At 39.4% G+C, this 21,393-nt stretch overlaps 1 protein-coding gene across 6 annotated transcripts in view; it reads right to left on the reverse strand.

Moving 5' to 3' along the window:
• The window catches only part of ZNF521 (zinc finger protein 521), a 420,518-nt gene that overhangs the window by 7,610 nt on the left and 391,515 nt on the right, over window positions 1–21,393 (reverse strand). The gene's annotated exons all lie outside the window — the stretch shown is intronic.

Consider the following 21,393-nt stretch of genomic DNA (forward strand, 5'->3'; position numbering starts at 1 on the left):
GCAAGTCCTGCATTTCATCTCCTGCACACTCAGAATAAAGCGCTCTATAAATGTGAGTGTACGAGTCCCATCTGACCAGAGAGGTATCCCTGTTGTGGGCAATGGAGGGACAGAAGCTTCTGCCTTTATTAATGAATGCAGACCATTATGAGTCTGGCTGGCTCCTGCTCTGTTCCCAGAAGCATATACTGTACGTGACTTAAAATGTTGTAATATTGACACAAAGCGAGTCGGGCACCCCTAAGGAAAATTACTCCTTGGATATAATGTAGGCTCATAACAGCTCTAAGAGTACAAAATACAATCCTCAGGGATCAGACTGACATATACTGCATTCTACCTAGTCCCTGAACATTACAAAGAATTTCTTTGTGAAGGAATTCTCAAGGACAGCATTAAACTGAGTTTTGCAGCATCGTTTTAGCTCCGAGCTCTCGGCACTAAATCGTTTGCTTTGAATCAATGAAAGTGCTATATCATCTGCATGAATCGATGAATTTGGTTCAATACACGTTCTATTAAATTATACTTTCTAATTGAGATTTTCTAGCACTACCCCCATGCTCCTTACCATGCTGTAATTTCAAATAGTTAGACAGATTGAAAGTTCTAGACAGAAGAGAAAAAAAAAAGCAACATTTTCATTGTGTCTAATTATTAGTGCAGTTGTACTAGTAACCAGGCATTGCCTATATGGTTTGCTTTAATACATGTGCTTTAGTCTTCATATAGAAAATACCTAATGTTTTTAGTTCATTGGTATATAAAGGAGCTTGCAGTGAAATCTTGTATTCAGAATGTGGTTAAATTTCCCAATGCCTAGGTTTGCAAATTTTCACGAGGGAGGGGCACCTCACAGCTTTGTGTTTTATTCACATTTCTTTTCCTATGTTTAGTAAGATGAAAAAAATGAAAAAGTCTGTTTCTTAAGTGTATTCATCTTAGCAGTTAAAGCAGTAATGAACACAAAAACATTATATGGCAGCCTACCAATTCTTAGATGTAATGTCTGCATTTGTTTTCTTTTTTTTCTAGGTTTTCTTTCTCCTATTTTCATCTGGTAAGCCAGCTAGCAAGTCTGTTTTTTTTTCAAAAGCACAAACTCTCTAGAAGATGGTGTTAGTTTACATGGATGAGACAAACCATTTAAAACTTGTAAGGGTAAGTCAAATGGTGAGCTTTTTTTTTTTATTATTGTAAAACTTATTACAAAAGGGGGAAAAAAAAACTGTTTGCTGTAATTGATTATAAAGTGTGAGCTGGAGTTTAGCTTTAGTTTGTTAGTGCATTGAAATCTGCTAACAGATTTAACATTCCTCCCCCCCCCCCCCCCCCAGATGGACACTGCCGTTGTCTGCTGTGCCTCCCTGTACTTCATCCAGAGTGGTGTCTCACTAATAAAAGAAGGTGTGTTAGGCAGGCCATACATAGAGTGAATTTCTTTTCTGTAACCATGGGTTGCAGGAAAGAAATTTGCTAGATTCCCCCATAAATACAGACAGTGCTTATGCGGGAATCCCTATTGCTAGGCCACTGTGTCTTCACCCGGTGGGTGGGGGAAACCATCCCTGCCAGGCGAAAACAGTGATTATCACTAGAGACTAGCAGTCAATAGCAATAATCACAAGAGAATCCAGTAGGCTGATTGTACCCAAGTTGATCAATCAAGTTGGTACATTCAGCCCACACATTAGTGATTCAAGTCTTGGCTGGTTCATGCTGAACCAACCGAGATTTGAACCGTGCATGGCCAGTCTTACTGGCCAGTTCAATGGGTGAAAACAGAGGGGGGAAAAAAAAGCAAAAGAAAACAAATTCAGCCACCACATTTAAGGATTGGTAAGCTGCAATAAATTACATTTTTGGTTTTGGGTTTAATAATAATTTAATGAGCCCCTATAGAAAAGGGCACATACTTGTCCATAAGGCTGTGATTGGGTGTATGTTCAGTCAGATAGAGGTAGGATTTGGCCTCGTCTGCTTTTTTCTTAACAAATTGAAGGTGGTAGAGGTAGAAGACTAAATTTCAATTACATGCAAGATTTTATGCCAGGTATGGCCTGAGTGGTAACCAATGGCTGCCTGTGGGAATATGTACAGCAGAGAAAAATGAGCCTATGCCTGATTCAATAGCTTTAAGCAATTTAAGCATCACTTTTTTTATTTTTAGATGGCATAGGGAAGGATTAGTGACCCAGTCTTGGTTATTGCTGTCCGGCTTTCTGCTGTAAACATTAAAGTGCAGGTTATGAGGGGAATCTTTCAATGGGAATACTTTTTGCAGTGACAAATGTCTAAACGATGTTGTTGCTCTCTTTGGAGAGATTTCCTCACACTTCTTCTTGTGTCTATGGGAAAGTGAAGGGAAACTCCACCAGATAATTTCGAGCAAGTTCATGTGTGAATGGCAAAAGCTGCTCCTTTTCTATGAAGAAAAGGGAATAGCATGTTTACTAGGGATATTGAAGAAGATCACACCAGGTCCCAGCACCCCATCAGTGCAAGAAAGGTTGGGCAAACATCCCACCATCCATTGTTTAATGCCAATAACTATTTTAAGAAATCTAATACTGCATCTTAAATGCCAGCTAAAAGTCCATCTCCATGTAAGTATGAAATTAGTATACAACTAAAGCTACCTCAGTGTAGAATGCATCCTGCAGTTCTTATGTTTTGTGAGTCACAAATACAGTTTACCGTAATTTAATATTGTGAACTAAACATCTTAAACATCATTAGACCATTTTACGGAAAAAAAAATAGTTCCAACCAGATCATGCCAACTGTATCCCTTTATCCACAAAAAAGCAACACATCAAGTAAAGAACAAAAATATATTTATTTAATTTTCTCTTGTACCATCTCAAACAACTCTACTTATTGTCAGAACCACATTCTTGAATTAATAAGGTGTTAAAGAATTTTACCAAACACCATTTTCTTTAGTCTTAATCTTTAAGGGTGGTAGAAAAATGTGATTTTGTGAGGTTCCTATGCCACCCTCCCCAACAACATGAAAGAATTAAAAAAATGTATAGGAGGCATGGCCACACAGGTCTTAAAATCGAAGTCTAAACTGGGAAAAAGACTCAGCTCCTATGCTGTAATAGGACCTTTCCCTTTTTTGCTTGGACCTTTTCTGCTCATTGAAAGCTGTGCTGTCAGTCAACAAGACAGAATAAAAGGGGTGGACAAAGACGTAATATTTTTCTTGAAAAAAAAATGCACGGCCTTATGACTACTCTCTGATTGCCAGCAATGCTATTCAAATGACAAAGGTTGTATGTCATGATTTCAGTACCTCCTCTTTTTCAAATAGCAGCTTGTGTCTCCTTAGACCAGAGTTCTTAAATGTTTAAGAAATAATTGGGACAAAGTTCTGAAGCATAGCACCAACAATACATAGTCTGCCTTATTTAATAAAGTTCACCTGGAAATGATCCCCTCCATGCAATAACAAAAGGCCAGTGTAAAACACAGGAAAGCTCTAAGAGGCTTCACTTCCAGCTAATATATTCAGAGATTAAGACAGTGTGGTTCAGACAGATGTGCACATGTGCCAGTTTCTGCTCGTCTTTAAGTTCCGTTGTAATGTTTAATTTATTACATTTGTGCTTTCCAACAATACATCTGTGCACATCTCGTCCGTGTTCATTTTCTGTGCTTTCATTTTAGATACCTGAAAAAGAACTTGAAAACCAACTTCCTGTTTGGCACAATGCAGATGTCTTAATCCTTGGTGGATAAAAGTTTCCCCAAACGTCTACAGAACACATTCTTTGTGCCGGTGTTATATTTCATGCCCCTCTACACTCAGCTTCAATTAAACTCCTACTAAATATTTAAATGCAGGGTCTGGTAATTGGTTACAAATAATGGAACCTTAAATTAATAATAATTACACTGAAACACTCTGCACTATTCATGATGTCTGAATGCCTTTTAATCTTTTTTTTTTTCTGTAGAAAATAGTTTAATGGAACAATGCTTTTTTGTATTGTTCATTTTGTTGTTTTTTTTATGCCTTTCAGAAAGGTGCATTCATGTGCCAGCAGCTGACATATTCTTTTAAAGTTCTTTGCCAGATTCATGCATTGATTTCAAACCCTGATGTGACTGGTGGTCTTAGGATTTAAACCCTCGCCCTCTGGCTTGGAAAGGTGAACCAGTTAGAATGCTGGATGCACGCAGAGCTGCAATTTGTATGCAAAGGGCAACCTTTCAAATATTAATTCCTTGTTGCGGTGTACAAACACACGTAAGAGGTCTTGAAATAAAAGAAATTCAATGTGCGGGGTGGCTGGGCCACTGGCTGCTTTTGTGTGCACGCTTCACCATTTATATGTTCAGCATCAAAGGGCAAGAGAAAGCTCTGCCAGTGTTTCTAGAGATAAGAGTATGCCACATTCTATATCACTGTGCTGGAAGTCTATAGGACATGACAGCATAGGTATACAGAGCAAGGATGGCATAAAAGAGAATTCTGTTTCATCTGACCCCCCACATTTCACATGCGATTTTTCAATTAAATGATAAACCTTAGGAAACCATACAATATCAACAAACATATTATAGATAAACATTGCCCAGATGGGCTTATTTAAAAAGGATTTTAACAAGCAAAAAAGTGATCAGTGCTATGCAGACACAATATTTGACTAGGATTATACCCAAATTGGTCAAGTTATAATCCCAAGTATCAACTGCATGTGAAGAAGAAATCCAAAATTGTAAATCTCTTGCCTCCATTATACAGAACAGGTATAAAACTAGGCCAATCTGTTTCCATATTTTTTTACTTCTGTGTCCCATTGGTGTAATTTCCTTCATCCCGTCAAGTAGCCACAACTGGAAATGAGAGGAAATGTCTTTCAAGTGACTAATGACAGGCAGTTGGCACTTGAATAAGTGTCCCCCATTATAAAGTTTCTCCTCTATTCCAGTTCTAGCAACAAGTCAAAATTGGTTTTGGTGTCCCTTCCAGTCTCATGTACATTAGGCATCAGTACAATTACAAAATAAATCTCCTCAGCAAGGCTACACACAGAAATAAACATGAACAGTGGTTCTCAACCCTCACCAAAATTAAAAAATAAATACAGAATTTTAAAAGGTTTAGGTTTTTAATACACATTAGGTAACATAATGTGTCCAAAAATTTTGTGACTTTGTAATTTGGACTGTGATATTTTATATAAAACCTTGTAAAATAATAAATGTAAATCATGGTGCCCAGAAAGCTGGCCCACAGAATCGCCAAGAGTTGGATACAACTGAATGGACACTGAGAAAATTTGAAGAAGCCGAATGGATTTTTTTTTTCTTAGAAAGAAACGTCTAACGCAGTTGGACTTTCAGGTGGAAAATGTGCGATCAGATCGTGTTGTCGGAAAATACGATCGTGTGTGGGCTCCGTCTGACTTTTTCCGTCAGAATTTCCGACACACAAAGTTTGAGAGCTGGATCTAAAACTTTCCAACAACAAAATCGTTTAAATTCCGATCATGTGTAGACAATTCTGACGGACAAAGTGCCACGCATGCTCAGAATAAATTACGAGATGAAAGCTATTGGCTACTGGCCCGTTTATAGTTCCGTTGTACGTGTTCTACGTCACCGTGTTCAGAACGATTGGATTTTTCGACAACTTTGTGTGACCGGGTGTATGCTAGACAAGTTTGGGCCAAAATTAATCGGAAAAAATACGATGGATTTTGTTGTCGGAAAGTCCGACCATGTGTACAGGGCATTAGAGTGCATGTGGTTTTCGCTTGGGAAAACTCATTCATTCCAAAATTGAATGGTAAAAGCAAAACAAAATGTTGAAGTATTTTCAAATGATACTTGTCAAGTCATCAACTATATTACTATTCATACTTCATGTTCCCATCACACACATTCCTGGATGAGCTCTCAAATTTGGGTGCTGCAGAAACAACCAGCTGGATACTGGTTCAAGTCACAATGAAGATATTTGCCTGCACACCATGGAAAGACATAAATAGCATCCAAACGGATATTTTATTGCAACACAAGGATAGTACAATGTTTTGGAGTCATGCAAGACCCCTTTGTCAGGCATGTGAGGACACATGACTGCATGACTCCGAAACGTTGCACTCTCCTTGTGTTGTGATCATGCAATAAATTATCAGTTTGGACGCTATTTATGTCCTTCCATGGTGTGCTGGCAAATATCTTCATTATCAACTATATTAAGACACTTTATAAAAATGTACTTTCAGAAATCTACTAGGGTATGGCCAGTTTTAGGTAGCTGTAACTTTACATTTCCTTGACCTCTGCTAGCTGCTGCTGCCTGTACTACATATTTCATGCTGCCTTTTCATCAACGGTGGCCATGGTAAAAGCCCAACTCAATGTAATGTCACAATTTAGTCCTAGGGAATGCAGCTGAAGCAAGGGTGACAAAAGTCACTATTTGACTGAGCTGCAGTATTTCCACCTGTGTGCAGCAAGTGGGGAAAGAGACTTTCCACGTCACACATCAAAAAGGTACCTCTTTGACGTTGCTGAGAAAACTAGTTAAAAACCACACCACTGTTACTTCTCATGCTGCATTATTTATGTTATGGTTGGGGGTTGGCAACCAGTCGATCATGATCTACTGGTCAACTGTGGGCAGGTGACTGGAAGATCACACGGTTAAGCTTAGGTGGCTTCAGACACTAGTCCAAACCTGTCTGAGCTATCCCGCCAGGAAGCTGACAAAGCCGTTATCCCATTACAGGCAATGGAGGTGTTCCTTACTTTTGAATAGCTGTCTGCTTTAAAAGCCCTCCTTGTGTTCCTGTTGTGCTCTGGCAGTTGAGCACTGTTTTAGCCAAGCTGCTCTGTGAAATTCCTGGCACTGCTTCTCTCCTCACAGCAGTTTCTGCCAGAGACAACAGAGTGGTGCTTGAGAGATGGCACACAGCAAGGCGGAATTGTGAAAAATCAGCTGTGAAGCGTTATGGAGAAATGGCAGGCAGACAGCTTTCCTGGTGCACACAGAATCTGGTGCAGCTGTGCATAGTAACCAATTAGCTTCTAATTTCAGCTTGTTCAATTAAAGCAATATTAAATTCTCCTGTTTTCTGTTTAAAAACAAGTATGTTATATACAGTACTTAGCTGGTCTGTGCAGTGGTTTTGCACAGAGCAGCCCAGATCCTTCTCTTCTCGGATCCCTCACTGGTGATCCTGACCCCTCCTTCCTGCCGAGCACCCGTACAGCAAGCAGCTTGCTATGGGGGCACCCGAGCCGAGGCTCTGTGTGTCCATTCAGACACAGCCACAGCTCGGCCCTGCCCCCTCTCTCTCCTCATGGGCTCAGTGACTTTAACTGACAGCAGTGGGAACCAATGGTGTCTCAGTCAATCAGGAGGGAGAGTCCCAGACAGCCAAGGCTCTCATGCAACATCGCTGGATCGAGATGGGACTCAGGTAAGTATTAAGGGGGCTGAGAGGGGTTACTACACCACCTAAAAAAAAAAAAAAAACTTCTACCTTTGGAACCACTTTAACCACTTGCCGCCTGCCTACTGTCAAATGATGGTTGGGCAGTGTGGCTCTCATTCTAGGTGGACGTCATAGGACGGCTTCCCAGAACGACCGCTCTTGCCTGCCTGCAGGCAGTGACACCACGTTGCTAGGACATGGCGCGATCCCGATCACTGTAAGGAGCTGCGACCGCGGCTCATTAACCGTGTGATTGGCTGTGTCCAATCACAGCCGGTCACATGTAAACATGGAGATGGTAATCGGCACTCCTCACCTCACACCGACAGTGTGTGAGGAGAGGAGAGCCGATCAGCAGCATCTCCTCACAGGGGGACATCTAGGTATGTAATCAGGGCACTGATCTTCAGTGCTCAGATTACAATTAAGTGCCACCAGTGCCAGCAATGAGTGCCTACCACTGCCAACCAGTGGTCATTATTGATACCAGTCAGTGCTAGCTATCACTGCTGCCCATCAATGCCACCCATCAATTTCCTGCATATCTGTGCCCACCAGTGCTGCCTATCAGTGTGGCATATTTGTGCCTCCTCATCAGTGCTACCTAATCAGTGCCACCTCATTAGTGCCCATCAGTGCTACCTCATCAGCGCAGGAGAAAAATCACTTACTTAGGAAACTAAGGGCTTTTTTTTTTTTTTTTTAGGAAAAAATAAAAAGTAAAAAGCCCAGAAGTGATTAAATAGCACCAAAACAAAGCTCTATTTGTGTGAAGAAAATTATAAAAATGTCACATGGCCACACAATTGTCAAAGTGTGACAGCGCTGTAAGCTGAAAAATGGCCTGGGCAGGAAGGAGGTGTAAGTGCCCTGTATTGAGGTGGTTAAGCTTTAACATAAAGGGTTTGAGTTGATTGATGCTTTTTATTTCAGACAAATTTACGCTAAATTGTGCAGTGGCACAGTGGTCCACATGTCTACTTTGTAGAAGTGATGGCTTTGGTTACGTTTTGACTTTAAACTCTTCCAATAAAAAATGATTATTTTTAATCCTCATGCTGCTAGCATTCATAGATAGATAGTTATATTTACTTGTTTTAAAAACTTTTTGTTACATTTCTTCAGTTACTTCCTGGCTTATTAGCTAGGCAACTGATGTCATACATTCTGGCAGTCTTAAGGGAGAAGGGGTTTTCTCAGCAAAGCATGCCCTCCTGCATGCATTCCTGAGCTAAGGGCAGATGGATTCCAGGAAGTAAATGCTACATGAATCATTTTCCCTTACTCAAGATGGCCATGGCCAGAAATGCTAGGGGTGTTTTTCAAAGTGATATTTTAACAAATTAAAGCATGGAGACATGGATGAATGTGGGAAGTTGCATTGAATATTAAAAGTGAATTAAATAGCATTTTTGATTTGTGTCGCTCAGATGCAGTGAAGATCCACTTTAATACATTACTTCTACTTGTTTAATTTTTACGGGCTTTTACGGACAGTGATAATATTTTATTGTAAGCTCCACCGAGTACAGGGCTGATTGAATAATCAAAGGTATTTTGTAAAGTACTTTGCATTATACTGTTGATAAAAACTAGAAAAGAACATTAAAAATACATTTATGAGGGTCCTTAATATGAAATAAGCATGCATTTTCTTACTTCTATGTCCTCAGCAAGCTGAGCATGTTAGTTAAATGGTTAAAAAGAAATACTGGAATTTAAAAATGAACGAGTAGGTGGTAGACTTGCTGTGTTGCCGTATTCAGTCTCGTTATTTGTCCCTCCCCTTAGGTGATGCCACAGACAAGTTAAACAGAATCATTTCAACACTCAGAGATGTGCTGTAACTATGGAGAAACTAATCTACGGCTTTCCTCGTCCCTCAATTTGCTTCTCAAAGTCAATTTTAATTCATTACCACAAAACTGCATAATTAGGGGGGTGGGCACTTTGAAAATGAAGTATTTAATTTGATGCTGGAATAAAGGCAAAATTGCGGTTATAAGAGGCAAGTCTACTGTGTAACCATGAATACTTGTAGAAATTCAAAGGTAAGCTATAAACAGGCATACACAGCAATACTTTCCAGCGTGAAGAGATAGGCAATAGGAGGCCAGCTTTCTAATCAGTCCTCAAAGGAGCCTGCGATAAAGAAGTGCCACTTATCCTAATTTAAATCTAATGCAGGCCTTTCACCCTTACAAAATGCAGAGAAGAATAGCTTCATTAGACTGAGACAAAAAAAAAATCTGTAAGCCACTTGTAGACAGCTTGTACGGAAAATAACAAAAGTGTTCTGAGATCGGATAATATTCTGTCAGTACAATCAAAAGAGAAGTTTTATGGTATTCAGACTGAACAAATGATTACTAAAAGAATAATTGATCAAACTAAGCCTATTCTATGGGCAATTTTTTTTCTATTATGTGTGAAACAGCTAGTCATTCAACATAATGTTTCATACAAATGCTCCTTCTGTCAAATGTATCCGTTGGATGGTTATTAACACATCTATTTCAGTGGTTAACAACATCAACAGAGTCATGTATAAATAAACGTAACTCAGACATATTCTATTCAATGTATCACACAAGTTATGCTAGCTGTAAAATGTTATGTTGTCCACAAAACCCATGCCATGTACACACAATTAAATACACTATTTTTTAGCCTTGTTTATTTTTATGTACATACTGTGCATGTTTGTGCTTTTTGCAAGAGCCCTGACATAAAGGTTACTGAGTAAGTTTTGCGCAAATTACTGTTTTCACTGATGATTAATAACAAGAAGCATGTGGTAATGTTTAAAATGAGATGATAACCCCATTCGCATGCATGTCGACCTGTGTGTTGCTTTTGCGCATTGTGCAGGCATTATGTGCATGCGTCCATTCATAGAGCTCAAAAGCTTATCAATACAGCAAACACCACAAATGGCCCTCAACACACCACAGTTCATACACCCCTAAACACCTGCACTGCATTGTGGGGAAATCATGATCATATCTGTTCTTTTGGCACATGGACTCATGTTGAACAATGGACACATGCATTGCTACACTGAAACACACAACACAGGCGTGAACAGTCCCAACACTAGAGCAACTAGAGCAAATACCCAAGTTTTAGCAGAATGTTAACACAATCTCTGAGCAAAAAAAAAAAAAAGCACAAATAAATATACACAGCAATAGTAATTAAACTTGGGTAGTTAGTGAGATAAGACAAAGAGAGGGCTACAGACTGGAATATGGGGGGGGGGGGGGTGGGTAACAGTAAGGCTACTTTCACACTGGAGCATTGGCAGTAAAGCGTTGCTATTTTTAGCAGCGCTTTACCATAGTTTTTGCAGCACTTTTCAGTCGCTTGCGCGGTGCTTTTAACCCCCGTTAATGGCCGAAAAAGGGTTAAATGCACCCACAATGCATGCTGTGGCGGCGCTTTGCCGGCTCTTCGGCGGTGCTGCCCATTGATTTCTATAGGCAGGGGCACTGTAAGAGCGGTGTGATGCTTGCAGGACTTTTTTGGGGTCCTGCCAGCATACCGCTCCAGTGCGAGAGTACTGGGGCTTTAACACTGGATTGAGAGGAGAGGCTCTTTACAGGTGCTTTGCAGGTGCCATTTTTAGCACTATAGCGCCTCAGTGTGAAAGCAGCCTTACAGGTAAGGATGCTAGTAAAACTGTTGGCTAACTATTTAGAAAACAGAAGTCCACATTTAGTCCATTATATTGTGCGTCAACGATCATTCTTCCCCTTCCTATATCTTCTCAGGCTTCCGCAATATCTAAGACCCTACCTTCTCTACTGCTACAACTCCTACAGCCCAGCCAACTGAGCTAATTGGTGTCCCGATTGTTTAGTCCTTGGCACTACAAACAGAAATCGGCCTAAACATGGCCGCTACCCCTCCAGTTATGAACACACTTCTCATCAAAATCATTTCGCTTAACGCAAGAGGTCTTAACATCCCAGAAAAGCATTCCCAGCCCCTACTTACAATGCATAAGAATAGAGCAGACATTACTGCAAGAAACGCATTTTCACACAAACGCCACACCTAAACGAATGAATCAATAATATACAACTGTATACCATGCGACCAACCATTCATCCAAATCAAAAGGGGTCTCCATACTCTTAGCAAAACATTGCCCATTTCAATTGTCCGGCGTACTTTCCGGCGAGGAAGGTAGATACATCTTTTTGAAAGGAACTTGCCATGGCAAACCAATTACCCTAGCAAATATATATGCCCTGAATGACCATCAGGTCCATCTTCTTTTGTGCGATATCCCAAGTACTAACCACATTCCAAGAAGGCACACCGATATTGGGGGGTGACTAACGTATCTCTGAATCCTCTCCAAGATACTTCTCTTGGCGCGTCCACCCTTCCCTACAAAGCCCTACGATCAATTAGGTCACAATTGCGGGACCTATTACTTCAAGAAGCCTGGTGCACACTAAACCCCAATGGTAGAGACTTTACCTTTTTCTCTAACCCACATCAACGATACTCAAGAATCTACTATACTTATTTCTAAGAAAGACTTACCCCTACTTCACCAAGCATCTATCGACCCAATGTTCTTATCGAACCACCACCCAGACTCCATGACTCTTTCCCTCCCAAAGGTACAGACCCACCCCCCAATTTGGAGGTTGGACCCCTCTCTACTTACAGATCCCGCTATAGCAGGCAAGGTTGAACTTCATCTCAAACAATATTTCATAGAAAACAAATCTACAGAGACTTCCCCCGTCATCACCATGGGATGCTCATAAATGCATAATAAGGGGTATCCTTATTGCAGCTAATGCCAAATGTAAACGAGAAAGATGCCTCTCTGAGCTGACTACCCAAATCCAGAAGCTAGAATTTGCACACAGACACAAGCATAACATACTTTGCAAGCCCTTCTAAAGGCCAGGTCAGAACTTTTAGAAGAACTGGGCAAAAAAAATAAAGCGTAAATATTTTATCTCAGAATTTCTTCTACGAGTATGGCAACAAATCTGGAAAACTTCTAGTGAGGGCCCTCCAATCCAAGAAAGCAGCTTCAACAATAGACTCCTTGATTGACCTATTTGGCTGTAAAATCAACTCTAACCCTGACATCGCTAAGCACTTTGTCGATTCTCTCAATTATACAACCTGTCCCAATGGACTCCTCTAAGGCAGATAGACCAAGACAGGGTTGCCGAATGCAACCCTAAATCTAACTTAGCCAGCCGTAAATGGGAGCAAGAACTCTATTGCCTTATCAGACCTAGAATGGGAAAACATATATACATACATCCACAATGATATGGTCAATGTCTATGCACAAGAGAACACATTCAACATTTTTTCAAGATGGTACAGAACCCCCCTCAGGTTACATAAAATATATCCATCACTTCCCCTGCAATTCTGGCATTGTGATAGGGAGCTGGGTTCACTTTTATATATCTGGTGGACATGTCCCAGTATTCAACCATTCTGGAAAGAGTTCTACCGGCTCACAAACCAAATTACTACTTTTTCAATTGAATACTCACCAGTGCAATTCTTGCTGCATAACACTTCAAACTCAAAAAAGCCTACCTTCACTCTCTTGACATTCATATGGTAAATGCAGCAAAAATGTGCATCCCGGCCCAATGGTGTTCCCCAGAACCCCCGTCTATAGCCGAATGGCTTAAGCATATACAGAAAACCATGGAACTGGAGGAACTTGTACACCAAGTGAAGGACACTCCCTCCAAATTTTGAAAAATATGGTCATGCTGGTTGCCCTTTGTCACGACCGACTAATATATTGAACATATAATGTGAAACACCTTCAATAAGATCTAGCGGGAGAGAAAAGGTAGAAATCTTGAGACCTTCTGCCCGTCCCCAACTCAATGAAAAGAGACACTCAGATTGACCCCCTTCCATCTTTCCTAAATTACACCTAGATACCCCAAGGGACCTCCAGACTTACATGTTTATCCTAGTTGTTTGGGTCTTATGTTACAATTTTATCTAACTTGCGTTTATTACGATAACCATTTATAGTATATTTAAACAGTCTCTGACAAGACAAAGAGGACAGAGACTTTGTAATTATTTAGATTTTTTGCCTATACAACAATGTACATTAGCATTCACCAGTCACTAGGCGTACAAATTGTGCATCATTAATAGCAATATGTTTATTGTTATATTAGAAACAATTGGTACTGTGACATATACTTCTTTTCATGTATGTTATTGGAGCGGCTGCTTCCGTAAATATGCTTTCAGTTGTTTATGTCTTTTTGAACCACAATAAAAACTTTCTATTAAAAACAAAAAAAACGAAATAATCTTTCTTAGTTCAAAAGCTTTCCTTTGCTGAGTACTTCTAAAGTTCCCTTTAAGAACCAAAACATTTGAGTCTTCCATGGTGTGGTCTGGTTGTGAGAAATTATGTCCCACAGGTGTGCAGAAATCACCTTCCTTACTTTTCCCTGTAAGACAATTGCATAATGTGCTAGTATGCATCACATACTAGCACATTATGAAATACTTCACTTGAAACAAAGCCCTCCAGCAGCACTCTGTCACTGCTGAAAGGGCTTCCATCTTCTCCTGGTCTTCCTTCGGGGTGTGAATATTGCCGTTTAGGAGATATTTATTTTACCTAAAGGTAAGCCTTATTATAGGCTTACCTCTAGGTAAAAAAAAAAATCTCAAAGCAACCTTTACTACCGCTTTTATAGTGCAGCTCTGTAAATTAATTCTTGTTTGCAATTTCTGTCCTGTTTTGCCAACATAAAATCCTTTATTGCATTTTTTGCATTGGATAAGGTACACATTACTGCAAGTACAGGTGTATGATCCTGTAATATTGGGTGTGTTTGCACGAGACACTTTTTAATTGTTTTTTTGTTGCAGGGTTTGGTTCCTTTGTGACTTCCCACATGAGGTTTTCTGCTAATTAGTCTATGTTTGAGGTTGGGTGGTTGCCTGAAAGCCCCTATTGAGGGTTGTTGAAATCTCTCTCAACATTTCACCCTTATTCTGATGGGTTGCAATTTTTGACCATCTTTCCTATTACTTCTAGAGCTGGATTATGTGTTTCTGCTAGAGGTACATTTTTTTCTCTCTCCTTGGAGTAGATTTTCTCTTCGGGTTTGCAGGGCTGTGTTTATGCTTGTATTGATGGTTTAGTCCTTGTACTCCATCTTATGAAAGGAGTCTGCTAGTGTTATGAGATGTTGATTTCTGTCTTTTGCGTCTGAAAAAATGTGCTGATATGTTATGCCCTGGCTGCGTATGATGGCCCATTTATTGTTTTGGGGTTGGAAACTAGAACTGTGTAAATAGTTGCATCCATCAGTGTATATTGAATTGTGCCGCTTGGCATCCCTGATGAATTATGTGGTGTCTTGGAGATTGACATGTGTGCTTGAAGAGTCCATTTTTATTTTGATTGATAGGTCATCAAGGAGTAACTTGTTTAAGGTTTACTCTACCTTCTGTCTTATATTACATTAATAAAATATATCCAAATACTAAATATTCCTTGTAAAGGATCATACAACATTTAAGTGTTTGCAGCAAGGTTTTCTGTATCAGGTAACATGCTGTGAAGCACAAAAATGTTAACTTTGGAAGTGTGCTTGAAAGTTGAGGGAATGCTTATATGCTAAAGTAAACCCTTGGAGTTATACCTATGTAGTGTCTACAGAGAGTATACATGACAGATTTCCTATACCCGGCAAACCTGCAACTGAAATAATTTCTATATTATGTAGTAGGGCATACACTGTCCTGATCATGACAGCTGTGACTTTAAGATGAGACCTCAGTAGGTTCATAATAAAGCAGACTGATGAAGAGCATATCTCTGGAGCTTCACCAACCAAGACAGCTCAAAGTGCTGATGTTTCACACGCCATAGTGTTTAAGGTGATATTGTCATGAGACTCTAGTGGACATACACACACAGCAAAGGGCAACGCTGGGTGAAGTACAGAACACTCTGCTCTCTGTGTATTAATGTAAAGTTCAACTAGACACAGGCTGCAGATCAATTGATTGCAAATATCAACCTAGGCGCAAGTAGCTGCCTTCAATAGAAATTATCTGAGAATTCCCACAAGTGCAATACTATGCTACTTGTGTTGGATTGACAAATTAAAAAAACAAAGGAATGCTTTGTCCAAAATATAAATTTATACCAGTAAGGTGCATATATATAAAAAAGCTATAGCCTTCTTGAATTGGGCAAAGGTGATTTGTCAGTTTAGCAGCTAAAAAGCTATATGAAATCACTAATCTAACAATCAACTTTATAAACCAAACCTGAGTTCATTAATAGGGTTATTAATGAATGAATGCATACCAGTAACATGTATATATATATTTTTCTATATGTCACAGGTCATTGCTCCCTTCATAAGTTAAGGCCAGGGACAATGGTGATAAAGACTCATGAAATGCATTCTGAATAAAAGTCAAAATCCGCATAGAAGTAACAGTGATGCTTAGTCTGCTTATGCTTGGGTAAAGAACGAACAAGTTTGAAATTACTTATGGAGCAGATTAAGCATGTACCAATATACGTATACACTATATTTTTAAAAATATCGGGACGCCTGCCTTTCCATGCACATGGAAAGGAATCCCCAGTCTCAGACTGTAGGGTTTAATATTGTGTTGGTCCACTCTTTGCAGCTATAACAGGTTCAACTCTTCTGGGAAGGCTGTCCACAAGGTTCAGGAGTGTGACTGTGGGAATGTTTGAACATTCTTCCAGAAGCGCATTCTGGCGCGTCTTTATGGACCTTGCTTTGTGCACTGGTGTGCAGTCATGTTTGAACAGGAAGGGGGCATCCCCAAACTTTTCCCACAAAGTTGGGAGCATGAAATTGTCCAAAATGTTTGGTATACTGACACCTTAAGGGTTCCCTTCACTGGAACCAAGGGGCCATGCCCAGTCCCTGAAAAACAACCCCACACCATAACCCCCCCCCCACCCCCACCAAATTATTAGGATCAGTACACAAAGCAAGGTCCATAAAGACATAGATGAGCGAGTTTGAGGTGGAGGAACTTGACTGGCCTGCATAGAGTCCTGACCTCAACCCGATAGAACACCTTTGGGATGAATTAGAGTGGAGAATGCAAGCCAGGCCTTCTCGTCCAATGTCAGTACATGACCTCAAAAATGCGCTTCTGGAAGAATGGTCAAACACTCCCAAAGGCACACTCCTGAACCGAGTGGACAGCCTTCACAGAAGAGTTGAAGCTGTTATAGCTGCAAAGGGTGGGCCAATTCAATATTGAACCTTATGGACTAAGATGCCTTTAGGCTGGGTTCACACCATTTTCCGCATCCAATTCACATAGCTGAAGAATGTGACCGGCTCTCTATGGAGCCTGTTCACATTTCTCTGGAGCGGCTGCGGAGTGTGCTGCACAGCAACGCTGTGCGTCTTTGCCTCTGTTTCAGGGCCAAATTCAAGCAAAGATTCTGCCCTGAAACAGAGAACAGGGATGGACAGTGTTGCTATGCGATCCGTGGCCAGTTTAGGTGTGAACTGAGCCTTAAAGTTCATGTGCGTGTAAGAGCAGGTATCCCAATACTTTTGACAATATAATGTATGTGCATGAGGAAGGAAAAGGACAAATTTCAAGCTACGCTAGATATATGTTATCCAATTACATTCCCCATGTTTCATATGTATTGGAAAAATTTACAACTAGTATTAGAGAACTGGATTTAAAAAAAAAAACTGATGGAACTGGATTGGATACAAGGCACAGAGGAAGGCAGGTATAAGTCAAATGTAGTGATGAACATGGAAAGAGAAACAGAAAATACACAGATGCAATATGAATGCAGTTGCTGAACTATATGTCAATTTTAAATCTGTGCATAAATTTTTTAAACAAAAATTACATACAGATGGCATTTCCGTATAACATATACTGTAGTAAACCTATGCAATTAAAAAAACAACAAAAACAAAACAAAAAGGGGCTGCAAGATGTATAAAGCAAATCAAGAAAATAATGTGGAATTAACAGTTACAAAGAAACTTGACTTTAAATGGCCTTGATCCAATACAAATAAGAGTGATTTTAAGGACAGGGACAGCATTAAAATCTGAACAAAAGAATTAACCACTCCAGGTGGTGTACTGAAGAAAACACCCTCCTCAAAGTGGAAGCCAGGTGCAGGCTCAGCACAAGCAATATTGAAGAAATGGACTTTGGGCAGCGACACACCGATAAAAGCCTCATGTGACAACAGATGCAGGACAAACAGTCATAAGCTAAGACTAAGCAACAATGATGTTGTAAAACGCGTCAGTGTTTGTCCTGTTTCTGTTGTCACATGAAGGTTGACTATTCATTACAATAAAGGCTTTTATCGGAGTGCGGCTGTCCAGAGTCAATTTTTTCAATATAGTATTAAAATCAGAGTTCTGCAAGCATCGGTATGTTCATCTTTTACCTATTAAATGTGTTGTTTTTTCAAAATAACCAGCCACATGTTGCTAAATTGAGGGGGTAAGCAGCACCTAGTACCTAGGGGTAGATTTAATGGACCACTTGTGCTTTTTTTGTCTTTGCTCCTTTCTATGGTCTCTATATGGTTTCTATGTTTACTCTTGTTTTTATGATCTCTAACTGCTTCACCTACCTCATCCTACTTCTCCCCTCCCCGTTCCGGGAGGGCATGTAAAAAAAAAACTCACCTTAGTGCTGGAGCGTTATATAATGTAGCTTTTTGCTAATGAAAATTGCAATCTCGTCATCACTGAATTTTTATCATAAAAATGTCACCACTAGGTCCACCTTATAATATTTACCAATATTTAAATATATAGGTTTTCTTAGTCCCCTGTGGATTATCAATATATAAATTCTTTGAAGATTAACATATTATTTTCTCTGAACTAATATCATGTTTTCCAATTAAAACGTATCACAATGGAGCATTGTGTTTAGTTGAGGGTTTAATTACTGTAATACTCTCAGGAGTAACGCAAAGTAAGTTCCTACATAAACAAAAATTAACATTTTTACACATGTAAATTCATACTGCTTTTCTGCCTTCTCCACCAATTTACTGCTATCTCTGTGCTGCTTAACATTAATGGAATCTGACACCAAGAAGTACAGCCGGATTAAAATTGCATTTTGCCAGAACATTGAAATCTCACTGATATGAGTCCTGACACTTGACATCACTGCACGTTATGTATAATAAAAATAATAATGTGTGATAAATACTGAATAGCAAATTCTGCAACAGTTATTTGGCTCACACAGGCATCAGTATTCATTAAAAATACTATTTACTCTGATGTAGCATATACATTTTCACCTGTATGTAAAATTGTTGTTCTTTTTGGTAGTGTAGATAAATGTCCTTTGAAATGATTATTTACAAATTTAAATCGTAAATTTTAATTTCACAATGTGGAGAATTAGGCTAGGTTCACACATATGCCGTTTGCAGTCAGTTTTTAAAAGGAGTCCGGTGCAGCATTGTTTACCAGTTCAGGTGGGCTTCAGGTGCAAATTTTTACTAGAATTTGTACCTGAACCAGACCTAAAATTGCACAGCACTCTTTAAAAAAAATGGATTGTGGACATGTGTGATCCAGCTCCTTTGCAAGTCTGTCTGGTTCACGCATTATGCGATTCGTATGAGTTTCAAAACACATTTGATTCATATATGTGAACCAAGCCTTATTGTGTTGCTTTAAGACACATAATGTATGCATTTATTTTAAATACAAATATATGCTGCCCAAATCTCAAATAAACTATATTTTGTTGTACATGTATGGATTTGATCATAGGCCCATACAAATCAAACAATGTATTAAAACATATTTTAGTTTTGGATAAAGTTTATGCAAGTACTGGTCTATATCCAGGTACAGCCATTGATTTTTATGGGTAACTGTATGCAGCACATGGCTTCCAAGTGAAAATGCACTTGAATTTAATTTCACATGGCCCCAGGTACCCATTTACACGAGGCCTAAAGCAGGTCATAGCCAGCTCAAAATTTTGATCCATATATGGGAAGGCTGGTTGTACTGTAGCCAATCCATTGAATTCTGATGGCTGGGAAACCTCTCGTGGTCAGAATACAATAGCTCTGTGGGAGGGATTCATTCAGTGTTGATGGGGGAATACAGCAATTTTCTCGGTTAATGTATGGCCTGCCTAATGCCGTGTACACACAATCGGAATTTTGGCCTGCAAAAGACCAATATGAGTGCTCCATCAGTCTTTTGCTGGCGAAATTCCAGCCAGCAAAAGATTGAGAGCATGCTCTCAATTTTTCAGTCAGGGAAAAGTTCCTATCTGAAAATGCGATTGTGGCAATTCCGACGTGCACAATTCCTACGCATGCTCGGAAACAATTCGATGCATGCTCGGAAGCATTGAACTTCATTTTCTCAGCTGGTACTAGCGTTGTATGTCACCGCGTTCTTGACGGTCGAAAGTTCAGCGAACTGTTGCATGACCATGTGTATGCAAGGCAAACTTGAGCGGAATCCCGTTGGAAAAGCCATCATATCTTTTTCCGATGAGAAATCCGATTGTGTTTGCGGCATAAGAGGTTTTCTCTTACTTTGGAGAGATTGCCTCTCAATTCTGCTTGTGTTTTTGGACAGGAAGGAAGAAATCTGCCCAATTGGACACAAAAAATAAAAATACAAAAACTTGCCACATATTTTAACTATTCTTTATGGCAAAACAAAACAAAAAGTTTTAACTTTAGATATGCCTTAATTTTTCAATATTCTTCATTTTGTTTGAAATGAAGAGCATCTGCTTTCTATTCTAAAGTTTAATGGACAACTCCTTTGTTTAACAAATCAATGCTGTGTTGCGCCTAGCACACTTATTAATTCAGCAATATAAAATGCTATACATTTACACATAAATTAAGATTTTTTTTTTATGGCCGGCTTAATCCAACTCTTTGGCTAATTTAAACTAAAATGGTGGCTTCTTACATCATCACTAAGTGACCATCCAGACTTGAGTACAAGTACTCTCCCTGTGCTTGACATGACCTAGCTTTCAATGTTAGGCTGGGGAGGAAAGAGCTGGAAAGATGGATATCTTCCAGCCAGAAAATACACTGGGCTCTACCCAGCTAGTTGATTTCGATATTTTTGTAGGATTTCAGCAAAACACTAATGTAGAATACCTTATAGACGGCTTTTTTGAAAATTGAAAGCCAACTTCCCTGTTCATAAATATATACCGTATGCTCAGAGAAAGTGCCCATGTGTGCACTGTTAATGCCTTTAAACAACAATGAGCTTGGTTAGACTGTTCCTTCAGCATATTCTTAGGTTTACAGGTAACGGAAAGAAAAAATACAAAAACGTATCCAAGTCTGTTATGAACTTACTAAATTCTGAAACGGAGTCTGCCAATATAAAAGAAAAACAGCTTTTGTTAACTTCAACCAATGTCTTTAGTGAGTTCCTACTGTTTAATCTTGCAGTTAAATAATCAAGTTACAGCAGATGTAGCAATAGCCTTTTACCTTTTTCCCTATAAATATCTATCCTAACGCATTATTTATATACAGTATGACGGATCTCTTTTACTATGATCCCTTGGAAAGCAGGAGGGAAAGGGGGAGGCTGTCTAGAAAGCTGGCCCCGATATAAAGACATGGAATAAGCAATGCTAAATAATGCTGCACAAAGTTGCAGACAGTTCGGCTAGAGGCCAGAAAATGAATCCAATTTTTCATTCTGTCATAAATATTTCAGTGCAAATGTTCCTGATTTGCTGCAACTGTGGTTAAGCAAAGGGCCTCCATGTGAATATTAAAATAAAAAGAAAAGGGAAAAAAATGTGGAAAAAAAAAGTTAGCAGCTAATTAATTTCTTATCGTTTTGTGGAGGAAAAAAATAGAAATATT

This window comes from Lithobates pipiens, unplaced genomic scaffold (assembly GCF_037356315.1).
Source record: "Lithobates pipiens isolate NorthernLeopardFrog02 unplaced genomic scaffold, aLitPip1_a1.2 Scaffold_19, whole genome shotgun sequence".
Classification (NCBI taxonomy): domain Eukaryota; kingdom Metazoa; phylum Chordata; class Amphibia; order Anura; family Ranidae; genus Lithobates; species Lithobates pipiens.